Here is a 25,919-nt window from a genome sequence, read left to right on the forward strand (position 1 = left end):
CATCTGGAATTATCCTACTTATAATAATCATAGTAGTCTCCCTGGTATGTGGTATTCTCTCAAAAGCTTTAAATGCAGGCTCACAGCTGCTAACCACCAAGCAAATCATCTCCCTAAGACTGAAATGTCAAAGAAGGAACAAAGAAAATGACCTGCTAAAACGATTGTGAACTTGATGTCATGACCTGTGAATATTACAGAGATTCAGCAAAAAAACATCATGACCTGTGAATGTCTCACAGAGGATCAGTAAAAGCTGCAAGAACTACAGAGTGGTAGCTGAGAGTGGCGCTAATGCCTTAAATTTTGATCACACACGTCAGTTAAGCTAAGAGTCTGATCAAGAAGGGAAATTGTTAAAAAGAAATAACAGGCCCACAATGGAGTCACGTGTGCTAGGCCCACATCACCAAACCAAGACTTAGTACCTAACTTAAATGTAGCTTCAGCCCCTCTTAGGAATGTAACCTGATGCATGAATTATTGAATAAAGCCAATTTAATCTTTAAATTACTCAGCTGAATTTTGTTTTTTAAGAATATTTAAGATTTTGTCTCTTCAAGATACTATAGTATAGTTAGTATCTATACTATAGATCTGCTATTTTAAATATTTCTTGAATATATTTAAATTAAGATAGGAGTATGCTTTATAGGGAGGCTTGATTTTAATAGCAATTAAATATTAATATAAATTAGCTTTTTCACTTTCACAGTATTATTAGGAGGCTGCCTGCAATTTAAATTTCATCAAGGGTTGATTTGAATATTTAAACTCCAAAGTATTAATAATCACTTGTAAAAATCTTTACATGCATTTTTTTTTCTTTTACACATTGAACAGAAAGAATATTTCTCTTTTGAAGAAAATGCCTTAAGAAAAAGTATGAATGTCCATTTCATGTTGAAAATAAAACCAGTAAAGAAATCCATAGCTACCATGAACTGAAGGTTTATCCAAAGAAAAAGCAAAGGTGGGTTGGAGAAATTCAATGTGTATCTTGTCTTTCCAACCTTTCCTTTAATTTGAGGAATGACAACTAACAGAGAGACTTGTCTTCTTTTAAGAAAAATAACTTCTAGCTCCAAATTTGAGATACCCACAGAGCTTTCACCAGCTATCAATGCTTATTTAAATGTCTTTTAGAAAGATTTGCCCATCTGGAGTTACAAATGAACAAAGCATTTGAAATATGGTACCTTTTTCTTAAAGGAAATATCATGTTAATGACTAGCTAATAGTTGAGAAAAAGTTCCTATTATATTTAAAAAAAAATATCTATGGCATTGTGTACAGCTGGCTCAGAGTATTACCCAACTGGCAGCATACTTCTTTCTCTGCCAACAGTTCTGCAAACTTTTCTCCTACTTCTTTTACTCATCTTCCCTTTTCTCTTTATTTCTCTACCCACAAGTCTTCCCCATGTGTTTCTTCTTTGTATTTCTGTCACTTCTTGGCCCAATGAAATTCCTAGTGTCCAATCTCTCTGATGACATTTGCAATTAAACCATATAACAAATATTAGCTATTTTTCCTCTAATATATTACACTAAATTAAGGAGACAAGTATTTCCATTAATGAATCAAGTAGCACATTTAAGAAAAATGGAAGTTTTTGACTTATCATTCCGTTTCCTAGCTACTACGTTTGTCCAAGGAAACCTTTGTGAACCATATTTTTTATCCTCTAGCAAAGTAAAATGTGAAGCTCAAGGACACTGGAGATTTCTTTCTTTTAATCTTTAAGAAAATATTCAATTTTGACATCTACTTTATTGACCCTAATCATAACTGAACATTTACTATGGGCCAAAAAAATGTCTTAAGTGTGAAGGGAAGCAGAAATTTGTCACCTCCAAATATGCCTCTTTGGCATAGGAATACTTTTAGGCTGATTACTTTTAAGAACATCAAACATAGAAAAAGCTCTTGAAAACTAAGTACAAATTACACTTTTGTAAGAGACATTTGCATTTATAAGGGAAATTTCCATTTTTAAAGGCGCTTCCCTCTTTGTATCAAGAGAAGGATGATACTAAATCTCTAGAAACTCTTATCCATGGAGAAGGCAATGACATAAATCTGCACAACCTTACTCTTGCTTACAGTGCTTTTCCTGGTAACCTTCCATAACTGGTCTCTCCCCAATCAACACCTTCCTTTGTCTTTCTAGAGATGTTATTTAAAATGGCAGCTTGGGCCATTTGGAGAAGTCATTCAGTTTTCCTGGGTATCTCTCATGTATACAGGAGGCATACATGCTATTAAATTTTTGTTTGTTTTTCTCCTGTTAATCTGTCTTTTGTTACATGGATGTCTTAGCTAAGAACCTAGAAAAGTAGAGGGAAAATTATTTTTCCTCCCTCACAAGTATTTATACGTGTAAACACAGTTAATCTTCATAACAATCTTCCAAGGTAAGTACTATTATAATCCTTATTTTACATAAGGATAATAAAGAAATTATTATTATATTATAATAAAGGTGAAGTAAAATGCCTAGATTTATATAGCTGGTAAGTGGTGGAGAAGGAGCCACACTCAGATTGCCCCGCTCAGAAACCTCAGTGGTTGACTGTCACACTACATTGTCTTTACCCCTGTGTTCAGTCAGAATTCACACAGAAAAAATTAACATTAAAAATACATGCTTCAAATATAGCTGCCAAGCAGTTCTGCAGACCTTGTAGAAAGTATATACCCTTGTGTTGTTTGCAGACATGAATGAAACTCTTTATATATTAAGATTGATGTTTAAATAAGCATTTTTGTCACTATATTTCCAGATGAATATAAAATATGCTCATCCTTCCTTGTGTTCAAAATAACTAAAGTTTCCTCCCTATAAGTCTCTGAATTAAAAAAAAAGAAAGGAAATGATGATGATTTGTGTCTGGACGAGCTGCACACTACCCAGGTGCTTTTAATGGTTAGGTTTCACATTAAGAAAACATTTGCCATGGAAACATCTGGAAAACAGATCACACAAACAGCATTTTACACCAGGGAATCTACTTGAATCAGTTGCTCTTTTTAAAAATTGGCCACCCTGTTCATGCCAACTGTATGCATTTAAAAGCACATGAGCTATAAAAATGTCTCATACTTAAGCAATCAGCTTTTCATTACTCTCAAATATTTTATCTGCTAGCTGGTTATACAGCTAGCAGATAAAAGGCCAAGGCCTTTTCTTTTCCTATTATCAATCCTGCCCTGAAATAAAGCATGGCTCGGAGTGCTGTTCTCATTTGCTGTGAAAAAAATAGCTAATACCAAGGAGAACCTGATAAATATTAAGGAATGGGCCCAAGAAAGAAAACGTCTATGTGGACATACCTTGGTGTATAAGTGAATAGCAACTTATGAAGGATAAGAAAGTTAAGTGTAAAACAATGGTTCTTAACCGAGAGTTAACGTAAGAAATGGCTGTAGACAAAACACACTTCCCTCTGATTCATAAATTTGGGAAGGACCAAGTAAATGTGTATTTGAAAAGTTTCCCAGGTGATTTTGGTGTACTCCTAGTGAAAAAAAATTTCTATAAATCAATGTTTCCAAAATTGCTTAATGATAAGAATGGTCTGGGTCACATGCTAAAAATACAGGCTGTCAGGACCTTCATCTGAAGAATCTGATTTAAGTGAATTTGGGAGTGGGGGTGAGGAGCATATTTTCTCTTTAGACAAGTTTCACACTGCACGAAATCCATATGTTACTACATCGTCCTGTAAGATATGTTGCAAGAAAATAATTGTCTTGTCAATCATTGCATACAAGAGTCCCCTTTGTGGGGATTTCCAAACAAGGATTAGCATAATAAAGGTTCTTAATAAAGTCTTGCTGGTAGCAAAGTCTTAACCTTGTTTGACCTATATACTAAGAAACACATTTTCTCAACTGACCATCTCTTAATATTTCTTGAGGAATTAATGTTCCCAAATCCAGACTTTGGGAAGTCATTCTGGTTTATAATATGTATATAACTAACTAAATTAAACTAACCTAACTAAAACTACAACCAGTACATTTAGTCCAATTGTACAAATCAGGAAAAGACATTCCATTTGGGTGGAGAATTTAAATAAAAATTATAATCAGATTGACTTTTCTGAGCATTTGAATTACACAAATGTACTTCTTCAACTGGGATTTTAGCCCCTCATTGTCTCCAAGCTGCATGCACAACCTGTACAACTGTCCACAGTGACCCTGTTTACCAGAGCAGAGTAAACTTGGTTTTTACCAAAATGGGAATGCCCCTGAAAGAACATTTGCCCTCAGCCCCAACTTTGAAGGAACGTGATGTAATATCACTGGTGTAGAGTCAAAGTTCATCACAGATACAAGCAGGAGTCAAGTTGTAACCATAGGTACACTAGGTGTGAGTTCATTATGGGGTCAGGCCAGAGTAAACCTGAAATATGGGTAGAGTAGATGTGAGCATATTGTGAGGACAGGCAGAAGTCCACTTGTCAGTTTGGGTATACCAGGTGTGCAGAGATTGCTAGTCACCTCAAAATCCTTTTTCATTTTCTTTTCTATGTGATAGAGCCCTTGATTTTTAGTTGGGTGAATGACCATCTGGGACAAATTACATATTTCCTAGACTCTTTTCCTTGGAGTTTGGCTAAACTAAGTGCTCACCAATGACATCATAAATGAAAACTGTGTGTGCAACTTCCAGACAGTGTTCTTAAAAGGAGAAAGTGCACCCTTATCCTTCTTTTTTCCTTCCTCCTGCTTGGTAAAATGCAAATGAATGGCTTGACCAAGTATGGCCACCTTGGATAATGCAATGAACTTAGGAATGGAGGCTAGGCAAAACAGACTAAAAAAGAGCCTGGATGCCTGATACCACGGAGGGACATACCATCTGTCTTTGGACCATCTACCTCCAGACTGTGTTATGATAGAAAAATTAACTTTTATCTTACTTAAGTCACCGTTATTTGGGTTTTTCTGTCACTTGCAACCAGATTTACTCTTAAAAAATTCCACATGTGTGGCTGATGCATGAATTCCCAAGCCAAGTTATTATAATTTTTAAAGATTATGTGTTTCTTCCTGCTTTCCATTAGCAGCACTAATTAAAACTTGATTTTGCTCCTATAATTCTGCCTAAATTTAGAAGAGTTTTTATGTGGTTTTGTATGCACTAACAGCTAAGTTTCAGGAAAAGACAAAATGTCGATCTTGGCAGCCACCTTAGATTCATTAAGAATTTTAAACTCAGAAAAAAAACTATCTGCAATATGAACATAGTTTCACCTTTGAAACTGGGCATTTCCTGACTGATAGGAAAAATTAAAATATTCCTATAGTAAGACTTTTTTCCAAATTCTTAATTTATAATCAAAATATAGTAAGAAATAGGAAAAAACTGTCACATTTAACAACCACATAGCCTCAAGGAAACAAGCAAGTAGAAACAATCATTTACAGTGCAGTAATGACAAGCTCTAGCACAGACTGAACTAAATATATATTAATAAATAATAGATTCTAGCACAGAGTTAAGCATATATTAGTAAATATGTAACTAATGTGTTTCATGTATTTTACAAGTCGTATACAAATTTTCAATCTTACCTACTAGTACAAAACTCTAGTACAATTCATTTATCTTTAATTTCTATTGTTCATTCTTTATTTGATATATCATATTCTGCATTAACTAATCTGACAACTTTATATAGTCTAATGGAAGTATACTAAAAATTCTTACTGAACAAATTTATTTGACTATATATGTATATATATATGTATATATATATACATATATATATTCTACACTTTAGTATTTATGAGCTACTCATATGACACTCCTGTCTTTTCCTGGGAATATTTTCTCCTCTACTTCACTCACACAGTTCAGTGTCATGTTCCTCTATGACCCCATTTCCCTGAACATAGCTAATTAAATTGGATATATTTCCTAAGATTTTTAAATTTCAGACCAGAGAATGTCAGTCATTTTTCCCCTGTTCACTGAAGCTGTGAATTGTAAAACTCAGAGCCTGCCAAAGGTCATATTTCTCTCCATGTGAAGAGGGCAAGTTTGCAATGAGAGAAAATAACACTAAGTAGACCAAGAAAAGTAGAATCAAAGGAAAAAGAGAGAGAGTTCTGCAGCATTCAATTCCTGGTTCTGACTCTTCCTGAGGCCTAGATTCATTACTGCCCTTCCTATGGTCTGACTATTTAAGCCTCTGTGGCATCCATGCGCTAATCTATATTCTATTGCGCTGAAGCTTCCTTGATTGGGCTTGACTCATTCCAAATAGACTACATCATAGTCTAGTAACAAACAACTCCCAATTGTAATGACTTCTTTAAAAAAAAGATTTATTTCTCTCTTATATGACACTCAGAGATTGGCAGGGAAAACTCTAGCTATTTGGGAGCTCAAGTAAATAATATAGCCAGTTGTCATGCCAGAGGGAAGAGAGAGAGCTTCAGAGGGTCTCACAGTAGTAATTAAATGCCTTCAACCCAAGCCAGAAAGTGATACACATCATTTCCATTCCCCATTCTTTGTCCAGAACTGGTAATATGACCCAGCCAACCACAAGCCAGGGAGTATAGTCTGGCCACATGCACCAAGATGGGGGAGAATGGGAAATAACATATTAGCAACCAGAGTCATAATTAATATAGCAACAAAGGTTTTCTTTTGCCTAGGCAAACCCAAAAAAGGGTCAAGGTGTTTGGAATCTGTTGCAGCGCTCATGTATGGTTGAGGGTTTAGTTGTAATTCCAAATTTCTCTGTTGTGCAGCTAGAACTTCGGATTTCTTGTAAGTCCTTATATTCACTTAGAATTACAGAAAAGTGGGGCAGGGTTCTTGGAGGTGCTGAAGTAGCAACGTAAGATGCAGTAGAAAGATTCCTCACTTGGAACTTCTGAAGAAACCTGACTCTCCCTGGGCACTGATAATATTTTTCCTCTCCAGGTTGAACTAAAGAATGGAAGGAGATATCCAAAATAAAATCTTGAGATAGCAGCTCTTGACTGGTGTGATGGTTTTCTGATGTCATCACAAACAAGGCCCTTCTGTCATCCTGCTTGATCATCCTTTAGCTTTAGGCATTACACTGTTATCACAGGCAGGAATATGGGCCAAAGAGGCTCTATCAGCTGAGTTTTCCTTTTTTAAAATCTTTCATGGGAGCTCCTTCCAGCAGACATCACTTACATTTAACTGGCCAAAACTGTCGCACAAGGGAACCTGAGAAACAGAAAATTGTAGCTTTCCAGCCTCTGATAATCTAAAATACCTTATCTTCCACAAGTGTCTGTATGTAAATATTAGAAATTCACATACTCATTGGGAACAAGGGAGGGAAAGGACATTTTGTTTGAAAATACAATTTATCTGTGGTGGAATAAGGCATGAAAGAAACAGATTAGTAGTATTGACCTTTTAGATGCTGCAATGCTGCATTATATATATTTGGTAATTTATTGATTTTTACTAAATTGATTCCACTTTGGGGGCACAGGGCCATTAAAAACAAGTAAAATTTGAGATGGAAAATAAAATATAAGGTATCATTTCTTGGCTTAGTAAATTGTGTAATTTTGGAGAAAACTGAATTGACAACATTTTATTGGCTTCTAAGCAATATCAAAGAGATATTAGTGAAATATCTTTAGTGATTAAATTGCCTGTGATAGACTGTATTATTTCTTCACAGTTCTTTCTTCCTTCCCCAACCTTGTTCTGGCTCACTGTGGCTGAAGTATGCCACTTTGCCCTGTTGCCTTTGAGTTTAGACATGTGAGAAAGGGCCATATGCTGGTTCCAGTTAGAGCCAGCAATAGTATCACATGTTTCTGCTGGTCACTCTCTTTGCTTCCAATGTAAGAACAGCATGACCAAATAGTGGTTATTCTTTAGGCACAGAAAATGCTGTGAGATATACATGGCTATACTCCTGTCTATAAGACACATGGCATGTATGCTCCATGAGGAGAGGACTTACATCTAATTGCTTTACCATTGGATATGAAGTGCTCATCACAGTGCCTGGCTCTTCATGTGTACTCAGTAAATCATTGTTGAGTGGATTAGGGTTGAAGGAATCTTTTCAATTTATCTTAAAGTCTCTAAGTGGAGTTCTCTCTTTTGTAAAATGGAGATAACAATGACTGCTCAGGATTTTTGAGAGGATTTAGCAAGGGTAACATCTTAGTACAGTGCAATGCACACAGAAAGTACTCAATACATTACAGTGTTGGTTTCATTATTTTTTCATCAGTAGTATAAAGTTAGTGGTGTTTAGGACAAAGCTCTCTATATAGTATACTTCCATCCATCTACCTACCTAGGGGAAAACCTGAGTCTTTGAAATTTCTTTTTTGAGTCAGCATGATATTTACTGAGTGCTAGAGTGGACCCAGCAGGGTTAGGTAGGACAGACAATTCAGTTGACTTGTAAGGTTAACCATAACCCATATTATCCTGAATTTAAATGCAATATTTTTATGTGAGTAGAAAAGTAATGTTTATTAAAGAAAATTATAATTTTATGTATATTCTTTCAATTTTTGTTTAAGGTAAGTAGTCATTTGAGTCATTCTCAAATTTCACAGGGCAAAGCTTAAAAGACTTCATTAATATTTTCACCTTAAAATCAAAAGATTTTGATGAGGGGTCATAATTTAGTATGAAACTTAAACCTAAATAATTTGACCTAAGAAGCCCTTGTTTTCCTTGGGTTAGGCTCCCTGTTTATTTGCTGTTGCTGATAAATATCAGACAATGCAGAACAGGGTCATAGATTCTGTACTCCTTATTTTTCTGTGAACACAGAAGCATGTGCCTTAACTTTTCAGTTTGTCACATTTAAGAAAATAATGCTGCTGTTTATTTCATTTGAACCAATCCGAAGGAAGAAATTATGGTACCTCAATACATCTGAAATTGTATTATGAATTTTTTTAAAATTGCCATATGTACCACTAAGAAATTTAAAGTTATTTCTAATTAAACTACGACATGCCATTAATTGTCAAGACAGATCATGATTTGTGTTAAAATATGAAAAAAAAATGTGGATCTCAGAATTGAAAATTATATTTCACTAATTTGGAAAATGCAATTTAACCTGAACACAGTTAAATATCTTCATTAGTGTTAAAATTATTCAGGAAAAATAAATGTAGACATCAGACACACTTGGATTCAAATTCTTAACCTGTTTCTTGTTAGTTGTATAACACCCCTCTGTTTCTTAAGCTTTTAGTGAGCCTAAGATTTTCTTTTGTATAAAATGGAAATAATTTTAGCCTTATTCTATGGTTGGTCTGAAAATTGAATCACATTATACTTGAAAGCACCAAGCACAGTTCATGGCATAGTTCATTCTTTTCTATTATGTGAAAGCTAAAATGAGATGCAGAGTAGAGGTCGGGTGACAATTAGTGATTAAGAGGGAGTATGGGTCTACCATGTTCCTGGACTAGTATTTCATCAACACATTTGTTGTTATCTCCTAATATTTATGTGATGCTTCCTGTGCCAGGCACATATTCTCTACTAGTTTTCCTTAACTTTACTATTTAATATATTTTTTTCAAAGTTTTGGACCTTACAGGTTTGTTTGCTTCACAAGTTTTCCCTGTTTCATTCCCTTGGAGTTTGATGATATTTATACAGCATCTGTTCAGGTCTGCTTTCTTGCCCAGTGATTATCTGCATTTTACCTGTGCTGTTATGAATTTCTTCCAAAGCAGTGGTAAGGTTAAATTCTCTAGGAGTTGTCATTTCTGCTACATATGTTTTAAGTAGCCTACCACTTTAGTTTCTTGAGTGATGAGTAAGAAGTTCCAATATCTTTTAATTCTCATAGAATCATATAATTTTAGAAGTACACTGGACTTTATTGGGCAATCAATGGTATAAGTAATTACTGGCCACAAAATTCCTTTATTCAAATGATAAGAAAAACTGAAATCCAAAATTATGTGATCTGTCAAATTATATAGATTGATGACCTATCTCTCATGCCTTTAAGACTAAATAAAAAGAATATCAAAAAATGAAAGGACAAAGAAAAACTAATCTTAACACACATGGCTCAGACTACTAGCAAAAGCCCAAGATCCTGGAGAAGAGGCTAATGCATCATAAAGCATTTCTACATGGATTTTTAAAAGGTGACATATGCATACTACTATATATAAAATAGATAACTAATAAAGACCTACTGTATAGCACAGGGAGCTCTACTCAATACTCTGTAATGGACTATATGGGAAAATAATCTAAGGTTATAGAGAATAGTCAATTAAGAACATCAACAACTTCAAATTTACTAACCATAAAATGCAGCTTTGTAGTATTACAATTAATTTTTTGAAAATATTACAGAAAGTAAGACCATATTAAAAATACATTGTACAGAAAAATATCAGTGACCTAATATTAAAATCAAGTATGCTAAATAACTGATAAAATTTGTGAATATGTATTGATACCAAAATAATTATTCTGCTAATGTTATTTTAATGTTCAGATTATCAATATGTAGATTAAATTTTCCTTTAGTGTATCTGTTATCCTAATGTTCCCACAGTTTTGCATCGCTGTTTAATGGAATTATTTTAGAGGCCCATCAATGTAATAAAATCAGCTGTAATTCAATAAATAAACATTTAAAAATTTAAAAAAGAATCTAAAAAAGAGTGGATATATGCATATGTATAACTGATTCACTCTGCTGTACACCTGAAACTAACACAAAATTGTAAATCAACTCTACTCCAATAAAAATTTTTTTAAAAAAGGTGACTTCCTTGGATAATAGAAAGTGCTTCATTTTAAAGAGATAGTGTAGGGAGAAAAATGTGTTGGAAAACACAAAACCTGAATTCTTTTTATAGTGCAGTTTTAATCTGTTTCTAGGCAGCAACAGCTCTTTACTCCTCCAAACAATTCCTGCCAGCAGATTGTACCAGACAGAGCAGGCACACTGCCATTTAGATTTTCTTTTCCCAATTCCCAAGGAATTCTCTTTGAGCCTATAACAAACCAATTAATGATGAGGACAAGTAGGCAGTTCAAAATTCTAAATTCATTAAGACACTTTTCAAGTACCTTTTTAATATAAAAATTAGATTAAAAATCATGTATTTATAATATCAAGCAAAGTCCAGAACTTGTAGAAATAATTGTAAAACTAATCCAACAAATCCCAGACAGGAGTAAAGGTAGAAACTAAAAAAGAATCCCAAAGATTGGATGACTAAAAGAAGCCAAAGCCCATAGAATTGGATTAGAACAACTGGTTGCTCAAAACCCATTACTAAACATTTGTCCAAATACAGTGAATTAATTCTAAATATGTTTGTTTAGAGAGGGATATTTCATGTAACCTTTGGCACATATATTTTGCTGAATTTTGTTTCAGTTTCTTTATATAGCAGTGTTTCTGAAATGGCAGAGCATATACATAGATGGTCCCCAACTTCTGATGATTTGACTTATGATTTTTCAACTTTAAGATGGTGTGAAAAAAATATGCATTCAGTAGAAACCACAGCTTGAATTTTGATCTTTTCCTGGGCTAGCAATATGCAATACAATATTCTCTCTTGATGCTGGTCAGCAAGCCACAACTCCCAGTCAGCCATGTGATCATGAGGGTAAACAACCAATACACTTACAACCATTCTGTAGCCCTACAACCATTCTGTTTTTCACTTTCAGTATAGTATTCAATAAATTACATGAACTATTCAACATTTTATTATAAAACAGGCTTTGTGTTAGATGATTTTGCCTAACTGTAAGCTAATGCAAGTATTCTGAGCATGTTTAAGGTAAGCTAAGCTAAGCTAAGCTAAGCTGCAATGTTCAGTAGGTTAGGTATATTAAATGCATTTTTGACTTAGGATATTTTCAACTTACTATGGGTTTATAGGGACATAACCCCATGTAAGTTGAGGATGATCTGTATTTTTGTGATTGTTGTTACAGAGAATTGCCATTTTATTTATTTATCTATTTATTTATTTATTGGAGTATAGCTGCTTTACAATGTTGTGTTAGTTTCTGCTGTACAGCAAAGTGAATCAGTTTTACGTATACATAGATCCACTCTTTTTTAGATTTCCTCCCATTTAGGTCACCACAGGTCATTGAGTAGAGTTCCCTGTGCTATACGATAGGCTCTCATTAGTTATCTATTTTATACATAGTAGTGTATATATGTCTGAGAGTTGCCATTTTAAATTTCTATTTCCTCCCATGCCAAGAGATCAAGAGAACAAGTTAGTTCAGGGCAGTTTATCTTGTCTGAGGAGAAATCACTCCATTGGTTCCAGCATATAAAAGTAGTATCCCTGTTCCAGAAAAAGATTATAATAAAACAGTGTTTTGGCTTAACAGTGGGAGACCCATCTTTTACCAAATGATATGCAAGACTCTAAAACTGTTGAAAAGATAGTAAGCAAACATGCAAAAGGGATAAAGAGAAATCTTTAAAAAAAAAAGAAAGGAAAAGAAAATTCCTTGCTTTGGGGAGTTAGGGTTATTAGAATATTTCTTATGGATTGAGACTGGTCCTGAAAAAGGTTATCTGGAAGAAACTGAAAGCAAAAAAACCCAAAAGACAAGTCCATGGAGGAAGTATAGAGCATAGATTTGCCACCATCAAAGACCAAATTTTTATGAGGGCAGCTGGATGGCTAAATGGGCAAGAGGATGGCTATATCTGCACACCTTTACTGACATGGCCATCATAGTGTTGTGAGTTTGCTGAGGTTCAGACACCATGTGTGACTGTAAATAAGAGCCATGAGCTTCTGAATCCAGGCCTGCCTTGGCTCGAATGAGCTGAAGGACAGGCCCTCTCTTCCTTCACTGCCCATAGTTAAAACACAAGGCCTGCCCAGCATGGTGGCAATGACATCATCATTGAAGCAATGCATGAAACAGAACCGGACCATGTTCGTTTGATGACAAATGCAGGTTCTCTAGTGTTTTCTCTGTAATGAGTCCTTGGCACCAAGGCTGACACTTTGGACCAAACAAGTGTTTCAGATAAGAGTACTGTGTCATAGAGCTCAAATGAGGAGTCCCCACCATTAGGAAGGTGAACACAATTATGGAGGTAAAGGCAAGGTGTGACTTACTGTACACATAGGGCTAATTCTCAGGTTATTTTCACTGGCTTCACATTCCAGTGGCAATTATGATGACAGTAGTGAGTAGAGCATCACTTTGGATAGGCCGGATAACTGCTGCTTACATCATTTGGGGAACATACCAGGGTGGTGGCTGATCCTACTGACTTCTGGCAGTGCTTGTAGCATCTTCTAGTTCCATTCATGAGGGTGAATGATGATATAATGTCGGCAAATATCCTGGAGATCTGAGATTATTACAGAAGTGCTGACCCACTGGAGGAGAAAAGGACAAAGGAGGGCTAAATTAGTTTTGATTTGAATAATAATAATAACAACCTATGATCTAGAGAATTGGGTCATATTAATTGCTTATTAAATAAAAATAAAAGCACTTCATTATGGGTAGAAAGATTTGTGAAAAGAAAAATATAAGTAGAAGTAGTGCAAATTAATGAAGGAGAAAGTCTGTGAAATTGTGGGAATTCACATCTAATATTCATCTAATGATGATCAGCTTTCAAAGAGTCATCTTGATTTCCCAGAATTACTATTATCCAGCAAGTTTCAGTCTGGTGAGGTGGGGGGGGGGGAGTAGAATCTAATATTAATAAAGCCTTTGTAATTAAAGATCTGTGGAGGCAAATTTTTCCTGCTATCAGGGAAGAAGAAATTTTCCTCTACCCTTCTAGGTTCTTCTGGCTGATCAAAGAATTAATTTGACTTAAGACAGATTAACAGGAAAAAAATCAAACAAAAGTTTGATAACATGTATACATGAGAGAGACCCAGGAAAACTAAGTACCTCGCCAAAATGGTGGAAACCCTCACCTTAAATACCATTTTCAGCTAAAAACATAAAAGGATGTTATGAGCAGTGGTTTGGGACTTCAAAGGGGAGGAAGGCAATGCACATGAATGTGGAAAAGCAAATGTTTGATAACAAATGTCTGCTGGACAGGCAGAGACAAGAGACACAGAGAGTAATTTTAACAAACAGATTTTGCTAGGTTCCTCCCTGTCTACCACACCAGGCTCATATTAATCTATGGTGATAGCTCCCTTCCTGCAACAGGCCCTCTCTCTACATTCTTTAGGCAGCTAAGGGGGAGGCAAAAAGAAAGGCTTCTGAAGTCTTCTGTTTCTTAAAAACAATCAGGCTAAGTTAATCCCCATGCCAAAGAGACATTTGGGGGTGGCAAGCTTTTCTTCCCTACACAGCAACAGTCAGATTAATAGTTTGGGCTTTGTGGGCCATAAAAACTTTCTGTTGCTTCTAAATTCAGCCATTTTAGCTTGAAAGTCACCATGGACAATACATAAACGAATGTGGCTGTTTTAATGAAATTTTATTTACAAAAGCCTGGGGCACTTGGATTCAGCTGATGTGAGGGCCATAATTTGTGGACTCCCCCCATGTTAGATTGAAAATGCACATTATATCATGACAACTAATTGCATACTTTTTTTTTCTTATTTTTTTTAACATCTTTATTGGAGTATAATTGCTTTACAATGGTGTGTTAGTTTCTGCTTTATAACAAAATGAATCAGTTATACATATACATATATCCCCATATCTCCTCTGTCTTGCGTCTCCCTCTCACCCTCCCTATCCCACCCCTCTAGTTGGTCACAAAGCACCAAGCTATCTCCCTGTGCTATGCAGCTGCTTCCCACTAGCTATCTATTTTACATTTGGTAGTATGTATAAGTCTATGTCACTCTCTCACTTCGTCCCAGCTTACCCTTCCTCCTCCCCGTTGCATAACTTTTAAAGAATGCTCTAGCCTTTTTTTTTAATAGATTATTTATTTATTTATTTATTGGCTGCTTTGGGTCTTCGTTGCTCCAAGCATTACAACTTTCCGCAAGAAGTGATATTTTAGCAATGGTTTGTAAACTTATTTGGTTATGTAATCCTTTGGGGGAACAATTTATTCAAACTGTATTCCATGAAATACACTTATTCTCAACAACATGATCAATGAATGTTTAATAATAATGTTCACTGAGTGCCTATTATTATTGGCAGAATCGTTCTAACTCAGAAAATATTAATGACTACTCTATGAGGCAGGTACTATCTTTATACCAATTGCACAGATTAAAAAACTGGGGACTGAGGCAAGAGGAGTAACCTGACTTGCCCCAATTTACTGAGATACTAAGTAGCAGATCTCGTATTCAAATCCAGAATTTGAAAATGTAACTAACCATCACATTATGTTGCCACTTAGATTACTGTAGCAGATTTAGCAGAGGTGGAAATACCACAAGTAGAGGTATCAATAATTGTTACACGATATTTTGAATTAAGGCTATGGCAATAGGAGTAGAGAAAAGAGTACAGATTCAAATAACCAGCAGAGGTTAAACAAGGAGGATCTGGTAACCTATTGGCTATGGAGAGTAAAGAAGAGAGAAGAGCAAAACAGTTGTATTGTTATCTACTGCTGTATTGCAAACACTCAAATCTTAGTGGTTTTCAAGAACAGCAGTTATTTAGCTCTCCGATCTACATGGTCCCTGGGGGGCGGGGTAACGGGGGATGCTTGGTTTACCAGGATTTTACTCATGTGTCTGCATTCACCGGGCAAGCTGCTGTGAGTTAATTTTTCTGATCTTGGACTTTCTCCTGTCTCTGGAGCCTTAGCATAGATCCAGGGATGCCACCATAGAGATCACTGAGGTTTCTACTTTGAATGGCTAGTGGGATAGCAACCGTGAACTAAGATATCAAAAACAAGAGTGAAAGGAGAAAATTTGAGAGGTAAAATGAGTGAAAATATTAGTGCTGATTGGGACATATCAAATTTGAAGTAAGATAGGTAGAGATATGTCACAGGCACTTAAATATGGGTCTGGAGGTTGAGAGAAAGAAAACGTCTAGAAATGGGGACATGGAAATTAATAACAAAAGCCATAGGTTTTTGTAATATCATTCATGGAGACTATGTAGAGCAGAAGTCAGGACCATTCTGAAATTGGCCAATAATTCTGCTGTATTTTGCTTCTGGTACCTTAGGTAACCTAGTAATGACTGTCCGTGAAAGGAACATTTAATATTATTGAGATTGAATGATCATTCTTGTTACCATATAGTCTTTCTGCAAAATTAGATGTATTTGACTCACCTTTCAAGAAAAAGAAAAATTTCTTCTACAGAAGAAGAAACTAGAGAGGAGAAGAAGCAGAGATAAAATGATCTACAATTATCAACTATATAATAGGAGAAATACAAGTGATAGAAGAGATCAAGCTTTCATTTACTTAGAAATATCTTCCTGACATTGAGGGCATGATGGTGATGCCTATAGGATTGAGGGCAACCTTTCTGAGCATGTTTATAAATGGTATTTCAGGGATTCAAGGAAATGTATTAAGTGATTTCTTATGGTCTGTACTAATCCCATTACTCCATAAAACCAATTCAATCAAGAATCCTAAAGAATGTGTCTATCACTGGTTTGGTATAATAAATATCATATTTAGAGCCCAAATTTAATAAGCTTTCTTGAATTTCCCAATTTAAAACTGAAGCATGTGGTTTAATTTAATGAAAAATTAATAACAAGCATAATAACTAATACATATTTTGAGTATATGAAAGCATTTTAAGTAATATCCCTCAACACTATTTCTTGCATTTATATAATCTCTATTTTCTTTTGAAATAATTATCACATACACATACCAAAAACCCTGACATATTTTGGTATAATGGGAATGATATCCAACGGCTGTTCCCTTTTAATTTTCTTGTATTTGGCCATCCTCATCAATAATATTCTAGAGGCATGCATCTGTCTCATGAACGATCAGAATTGTGCAACGTGTATGCAATGGGAAAGAGGGAGTCAAATTGTGGTTTTGGCATCTGGAGTAAAAATTCTTCAGCCCATATCAAAACAATAATTTTGAAAATCTGGCTATGTTAAAAAAAGAATATAAATGGTTTTAACTGCTATAATACAATGACATTTAAGCTTGCCCAGTATATCATAGATTTTGCTATCTATAAACTAGAGATGGAGGGAATCCAGATCATGACAAAAAGAAAGATTGGTGAGGGAAGCACATTTCTTCAAGCTTAGAATATTATAAGAATAAGAAAGGAGACAGTGATATGGGAAGCAGACAGAATTGCGTGCCTGACCTTCCTGAGCATGTCGGATAAATTGATGGGGAACCTAGAGCCAAAAGACTGTCTGCTTAGCTTTCTACTTGAAACTCTGGGGAGAAACTACCATGTAAGCTGGAGCAGCCCAAGTCTGTGGTCCAGCACAGCCAAGAGAAGTGTTTAGGTAGATGAGTATGAAGCATCACTCCTAGATCTCCACAGTCGGCATGTAGCACAGATATTTCATGCTTGACTAAGACAAAATAGAAGTCTTTGGATGGTCAGTAGACCAGGACACAGAGACAAAAGGGCAGAAACTTTGTGTCAGAGACAAACAGTGAAGACCACAAACTCCAGTGATAAGAACCAGCATGATGCCTGAAAATGTGTATACTTCAGTGGTCATCAGTCAGACTAGATTGTTTCACTACAGGGAGTAGTAAAGATCAAGAAGATACGACATGGACCTGCATTAGTGTCCTATTGCTGCTGCAACAAATGACCACAAACAATGGCTTAAGCAACAGTAATATATTATCTTATAGTTTTGTAGGTCAGATATCCAAAGTGGGTGTTACTGAGCTAAAATCAAAGTATTGACAGGACTACATTACTCTGGAGGCTTTAGATGAGGGTCCATTTCCTTGCCTATTCCAGCTTAAAGACACCATGTGCATTCTTTGGCTCATGGTCCCCTGCCATCTTCAGGCTTTTTTTTACACTGTATCACTTGGACACTGACTCTCCTGCCTCTCTTTCACTTATAAGGACCTTTACAATTACATTGGGTCCACCTAGATAATCCTGAATAATCTCGCCATTTTAAAATCAGCTGATTAGCAAGCTTAATTCCATCTGCAATCTTAAGCCTCTCTTATACTGTAACTGAGTACATTCATAGGTTCTCGGTATTACATTTTGGTGGTGGTGGTGGTTGGGGGGGAGGTGGGAATTATTTTGCCAACTCAGAGCTGTTGCTTTTTAAAAATCTTTAAACCAACCTACATACCCAAACACCACCTTGGAGAAAAACAGGGAAATGTGGAGGTAATATAAAAAACAGACTTTCTCAAAAAGAGAATGAGCCATGCCAATGAGACTAAGGCTTAAGAGAAATGCCATTGATTGCCTTGTTTAGAATTTATTTCCCCCCTTGCTCATCACTGCAGCCACCTCCACTTTCCAATCACTTTCCAACAAGACAGAGGCTCTTGAAGAAGCTTAGATCAATTACAAAAACAAAGCGGGCCATCTTCCTTACACATCAGAGGAGTGTGAGTTAAAATTTTGAATCTGTAACACTATTACTAATCACAATAATGCCCCCTAACAATAAACTTTTAAAATATAATAGATTTACTTGACACCACACAGACTCTTTAATAAGAAATTCAAGCGTTATTATTTGACAGATGAGGCTCTGATGTGCTAACAGACTCACCCATAAAACTAAATAACAGAGGAGTCTGGAGTGAGGACAAGAACTCTTGAGTCCCTGGCCTCTAGCTCAGTGTTACTGTCCTGAGCAAAGGATTTAAATTAATTTTCCAAGAACTTATTATATATAATAGGTGGTCCTCTTAAATTTTCAGGAAACCTGTCACTTTGTTCACCAGAACTAAACAATAGAGATGGAAAATTAAATGTTAAGCAAATACATAGCACACTGTCCAGGCCCTCCATAGATACTTGCTTAAACATGTGTATGAAACTATTAAGCAGAGACAAGCAAGTTAAGAGCTAAGTAAATACAACCTGAGATAATGTCAAAAGAGATGCATTTCAGGAAAACAAATTAGAGGTTCTGGCAATTTTCTGAAGTTATTGTGGATAGAAAGTAAAAAAAAATATATTTCAGAAAACAAACTAGAGAGAAAATTTCAAAGTACTAAATCCAAAGAGTGGCACTGAACTATGAAATTCAGGAGAAAGATTTCCAGCAGCACATAAAAGAGTCAAAGTGGTAGTAATCGGGCTTTATCATTACCTGGGTGTGTACCTGAGTACATTAAGGTGATGGAAAGGTAGCTGCAGAATATCTGTGAGGCTGGTACAGAGAAAAGATAGACTGCCTGTTCCTTTAATTGGCAAATTAACGACAGAAAAAGAAAACAGCACCATCAATTTTTAACCACTTTCCTTCACTGCATGAGGACTTTTACTTAAGAGTGGCAATCCATCAAGGGATAGAAAACAGGACCCAGATTCTTAAAGACTGCCAAGGTAAATAACAGCCAGGGAGAAAGATATTGAAAATCATGTTAGAATTAACTAATTGTAAACTAAATTAGAAGCATTCTGAACTGTGATGAGAGAAGAAAAGTATATTCTAGTACCTATGAGATGTATAACAAAAATAATAATGAATACATTTTTCTGAGTCCCACTTGTTAGTAATACTCTGCAATGACTTGAAAGATGTCATTCTCATTCAGCTGATTTGCTGAAGACCTCATTTGGAAGCCACTGCAGAAAGCATCATCTAGTCTTAATTTAATTATTCTTTGAGCAAACATGGTTTGTGAGCACTCCAGAATTCTCCAAAGATGGTCCATATTCAGGACCACTTTTTAGGTACATACATACAGTGTAGGCTTAGTGGTTTTATTCTCATATTACTATACTCATTTTCTAATTTTTGCTCTTTTGATACCAACGATTTTAGTTGACATCACAGCTACAGCTATCCTACAATACTTTTATTAACACAATTTGACCATGTGATGAAAAGATATTCTAGAGGCTTATTTCTTTTCTTAAAAGAATAAAGTTATATAAAGCATTTGGAGATTTTTTCCTTTACCCAGAGAATTACTACATATAAAGGATTTTCAAGTTGAAAATACTGTAATAAACACAAAGTGATTTAATGTATTATTTGTTTTAACAAATCTCCTAACATCTTTGGTTCTCATGGTATTTGCAATTATACACAGATATCTAATAATATCTAATATTTTATATAAGAGCATTAAGTACATTATCAAGTGCACAAACACACACACACACACAGAAAGTGTTGTCAAGGAAGGTTTAAGAGAAGAGAACATTTGAGCAAAGACTTGAAGAAAGTGAGTGACTGAGCCAGGTGGATATATGAGGCAAGTGCCCTCCAAGCAAAAGTTCCTAGTCATAATTGGTGCTCAAGAAATGAATAACTTCTTAGCTGTTTAGCTAGCTCAATTCAATCAATGGGTACCTTTTGACAAGTCCCTCAACCTTTACGTTTGTTTGTGATAAGTAATAGGAACTGACTCTTTTCTGTTTCTTGTGAATGTTATGAGAATCAACTCTATGATCTATAAAGCATATATGATGGGAGCAATCAGAAAAAGCACCACCCCTTCCTACATCCTTTCTATTAGAATAATTCTTTAAATCAAATGCACTTAATCAAGATGAGTGTCTTTTTCCTCAACCAGAGAATAGCCATTAATATGATTAGTATAGACTCCAATTCTAGGAGCAATTAATGCATTATACAACTTGAAATGTTCTTGCTGCATTCACCTAGAAAGGTTATCTTAAACATAACAGTAATTATAGTTAAGACTGTCTTTTATACACATTTGATTGACAACATAATAAAAAAATAAAATGTAACAATACCAAATGTTAGCAAGGATGTGAGCAACAGAGACTCATACACTGCTGCTCTGACTATAAATTGATACAACTACTGTGAAGAGCAATTTGGTATGATATAGTAAATTAGAAGATGTATGAATTAGAGTATGTGTGTACTCTTCAACTCTGCAGTTATAATCTAGGCATATAAATTCCAAAGATAGATAGATAAATTAGAGTAGATTAGATAGCTATAGAAGGAGAAGAAGAGAGAGTAAGGAAAAAAGATATAAAGAATATGCTTTTCAAAAATTTTTGTAATAATTTGGAAAAATAAAATACCATAAGCTAAAAGAGAAAAGATAAAGGAATTGTGCCACTTTCACTAGATGTGATAAATTACAATTATATTTAATAGTATGGATAAATATCAAAACAGTATTTTGTGAATAACAAAGTTGAGGATATATATGCATAGATTAATGCCATTTATAGAAAGGTGTACAAATTGGCAAAACAATATAATATCATGTTTATGTTTAGGCACATGTATAGTAATGACACAAATTATGCAAGATAACAATAAACAGTAAAGTAAGCACATCTCCCTCTGGGTAAATATGGCTAAATGCTAAGATTTGACAAAGCTGCATGGTACCTACATTCATGAGTCTTTCCCACATTAGTCTCTGAAGTACTTTGTAAGCCTGAATTTTTTTCTAAAATAAAACCAGTATTGCATTTTTATGAAGATGGAAGTCCCCATGGTAGAATAGGCAAAAATCCACAAAAATGGGAACACACCAATTTCAAAGGGCAGGAGAAGTGGCCTGCTACTTGAGAATTGAATCTTCCCTCAGTATTAGTGATGACAGTATTGTGCTAGGCATTGTTCTCAGTGCTTTACACTTATTATCTCATTTAATCATTGTCACAATTCTCTCTCGAAGATCTATCATTTCTCCCTTTTATAGACAGGGAACTGAAACACAAAAAGGTAAGTAACTTGGCCAGTGTCACATAGCTAATAAATTGTGGCACTAGAATTTAAACCAGAGAGTCTGAGCTTTCAACCAGTCACAAACTACCCTTGGTAAATGTGTTTATATTAAAGCAGAAGTTCTCACAGGGTCCAGCAGCACCAGCATCACCTGGAAATTAGAAATGCAAGTTCTTGACCCTCGCCCTAGACCTACTGAATCAGAAACTCTGGGACTGAGTTTAGCAAATGTATTTACAGCAAGTCTTCAGTGTGTGAAAGCAATCTAGAGGCCTATAGATCCCACAAATGGGAAAACTAAAAAGGAAATTAGAATGTATCTTTCCCCATTGTTTTCACTTCAGTTGAAACCTGATGCTGCTTGACTCACACTTAAATTGTGTGAGCTGCAGAAAAGTTTCAAGAACCAATGTATCTACTTGGGAATGAAGTAAAGTTTTTGTGGTGGGAGGGAAGAATTTTCAGAGAGAGAAATTTGAGAAAGAGGATAAATGAAGAATGTGTTAAGCTGAAGCTAGGAGACTCAGGTTAACATAAAGATGAGATTTCATGTGAGAGTTCCTTCTCCCCATGAATTTCAATCCATAGATCTGTCAAAAATTAATAAACAGAAACTTCAATTAAACAGAGTTGGGAAACCAAAAGGGGGAGCTCTCTTGCCCTGCTACAATAGCAGAGCCCAATAGGAAGAAGAGGAAGAAGAGCGATTCTTCTTTTCTAGCAAGGATGCAGCCAATGAAAAGCCAGGGACTCTTTGTTTGCTATAGCCGTTCCAACTTTTTTTTTCTCTCTGAAAAGTACTTCTTTCTCTTGATGTGTGGGGAATTACACTTGACTTGCCGTGGATGCAGACCCCAAATTGTAATTCTCTGCTGATCCTCAATAAACTCACTTTTGCTCAAGAAATATCTGGCAGTCTGTTTATTTCAGGCCAGCAGGAGACTTAAGAAAAACCACATTAGCTCAAATCAATACCTTTATCCTATGAGCCATACACATTCTGGAATTAAGCTGGTTTTTCAATAAAGAAATGTGCATTTACTAGTTGAATCTGATCTGGCAATATTGTAAATTTTGTAGAAACAATGTAGTGAACAGAAAGAGGGATTGGAGCTTTTGCAATCAATCCATTCCCCCTACTCTTACTTCAAGTTCCTAAAGACACTGGCCCATTGAGTGTGCTAAGGCATGGAGTCCTATGTAATGAAGTGTGGTACTGAAAGTGAAGTCAAGCACAGAGAGAAGTCTATGAACCTGGTAAAGCACTCTGGAAAGGAAATACACTAGGGAATAAATCCAACTATTGTATTGCTCCCATGAGTTACAGAATGCTAGGGTGATTTCCCCTATGTGTTTTGTTTTATGTAGCATTACATTAAGCAGAGTTTGGTTCAGATGGTTCACATGAGCATGCACTGTGTGGAAGAAAAGAAAGACAAAAAGGACTTTCTTCATGACAGATTTTTGTTATTCAAGAAAAATTGTGAAAAATTTTTAGGGGGAGGGGCCCACAACTTACTCTCTCTGCTTCCAGCCATGTTACTGTTTTGTTTGTGTATTTATATTTGTTGTTTTTTTTTTTTATAAATTTATTTATTCATTTATTTATTTTTGGCTGTGTTGGGTCTTCGTTTCTGTGCGAGGGCTTTCTCTAGTTGTGGCAAGCGGGGGCCACTCTTCATCGCGGTGCGCGGGCCTCTCACTGTCGCGGCCTCTCTTGCTGCGGAGCACAGGCTCCAGACGCGCAGAGCTCAGTATTTGTAGCTCACGGGCCCAGCTGCTCCGTGGCACGTGGGATCTTCCCAGACCAGGGCTTGAACCCGTGTCCCCTGCATTGGCAGGCAGACTCTCAACCACTGCGCCACCAGGGAAGCCCAATATATTTGTTGTTATTTTTAATGGCTAAGATACGAAAGAGAGGGAGAAAAACTCTCCATCACCTTGACCCCACTTAGTACCCACTTAGAGAAATACGTTTTAAATAGATTTACAGTGAAAATATTCAGCAGATAATTCTCTCCAAGATAAGGATCCTTTCCTCTTTCCAACCTTTGCCAACACTTAAGTATATTAACAGGGAATGGATAAGAGTATATCCAAAGAGATAGTGGTTCAACAAAAAGCCTGTCCTCTTCTGGAATTAGTCCCAGTTTGCCTTGGACAACTGCTAGCTCCAATTTGTGCCTTCTGCAAACCCTTGCCCAGTACAGATTCATCCAGTTAAGATGATTATTTAAATGTAGGTGAAAGTCCTTTCATCCTTTTGAAAATATGGCATGATTATATATAATTTGTACAAAAACCTGTGGTTAGGGTTGATTTGGCAATGCTACCTGAGGCTTTTATTCTCTCCTGACTAACTAATGTAGGCAACAGAAACATTTTGTATGTTACTCTTTATTTGCTACTTTAAAATTATTCTCTGTCCCTATAAAATTTTCTTATTTCTTAAGAGTGTTCCTTTGACTTCTTTCTGAAATGTTTATTGGGTGTTAGGCATTTTGCACACATGTCTATCATGTTACTAAGAAAGTAGATATTATGATACAAATGGATGATTTGCTAAAGACCATGCAGCTAGAAAATGTTAAACGTGGGTTTTGGAGCCAAGATCAGGATGGCACATTCTGTAGTCCTCTCTACTTAAAACCTAATATTGATATCCAAACACATTTTTAGGACTTCAAAGACCAAGAATAAGGATATTAGCCTTTGTGTCATGAAGGTAAGCTGTAACACTTTCAATCTGGTCACTTTTTTGATGACCTAGTTATCAACTTGTGTCCTAAGCAGGGCTTTACATTTCTCACACACGAATCTTGTGACTCAGCCTACCATGTATGAGAAAGTAGAAGAGAGAAGTTGGTTCATGAAGGCTCATGTTTCTTTCCTTGAAAATGTGTTTATCTAATGGGTATATTCTGTAATTGATTGATTTTGCAATATTTATTGTTAGTGGGAAGATAAGCATTTATAGGGAAGAAAACATAGAGTGATGTAATAGACCTCCAGATAAGCAGACTTGGATTAAAATCTTGACTCTACTATTAGCTCTGTGAACTTGGGCAAGACCTTAAGATTCTTCATTTGGAAAAGACTTCAAAAAAGATGTCATTATCTGCCTACATTACAATGTTAAAAGGGGGATTATATAAAATAGGCATTAAAAAGCTCTGAAGATGGCGGAGGAGTAAGACATGGAGATCACCTTCCTCCCCACAAATACATTAAAAATACATCTACATGTGGAACAACTCCTACAGAACACCTACTGAACGCTGGCAGAAGACCTCAGACTTCCCAAAAGGCAAGAAACTCCCCACGTACCTGGGTAGGGCAAAAGAAAAAAGAAAAAACAGAGACGAAAGAATAGGGTTGGAACCTGCACCAGTGGTAGGGAGCTGTGAAGGAGGAAAGGTTTCCACACACTAGGAAGCCCCTTCGCAGGAGCAGACTGCGGGCGGTGGGGGGAGAAGCTTCGGAGCCGCGGAGGAGAGCGCAGCCACAGGGGTGCAGAGGGCAAAGCGGAGAGATGCCCGCACAGAGGATCGGTGCCGACCAGCACTCACCAGCCCAAGAGGCTTGCCTGCTCACCCGCTGGGGCGAGTAGGGGCTGGAAGCTGAGTCTCGGGCTTTGGAGGTCAGATCCCAGGGAGAGGACTGGAGTTGGCTGTGTGAACACAGCCTGAAGGGGGCGCGTGTGTCATAGCTAGCCGGAAGGGAGTCCGGGAAAAACTCTGGACCTGCCTAAGAGGCAGGAGACCATTGTTTGGGGGTGTGTGAGGAGAGGGGATTCAGAGCACCGCCTAAACGAGCTCCAGAGACAGGCGTGAGCCATGGCTATCAGCACAGACACCAGAGATGGGCATGAAATGCTAACACTGCTGCTGCAGCCACCAAGAATGCTGTGTGCAAGCACAAGTCACAATGCACACCTCCACTCCTGGGAGCCTGGGCAGTCCACCACTGTCAGGGTCCCGTGATCCAGGGACAACTTCCCCGGGAGAACACACGGCATACCTCAGGCTATTGCAACATCACCCTGGCCTCTGCCGCAGCAGGCTTGCCCCGCACTCTGTACTCCTCCCTCACCCCAGC

The sequence above is a fragment of the Phocoena sinus genome, chromosome 10 (assembly GCF_008692025.1).
Source record: "Phocoena sinus isolate mPhoSin1 chromosome 10, mPhoSin1.pri, whole genome shotgun sequence".
Lineage (NCBI taxonomy): Eukaryota > Metazoa > Chordata > Mammalia > Artiodactyla > Phocoenidae > Phocoena > Phocoena sinus.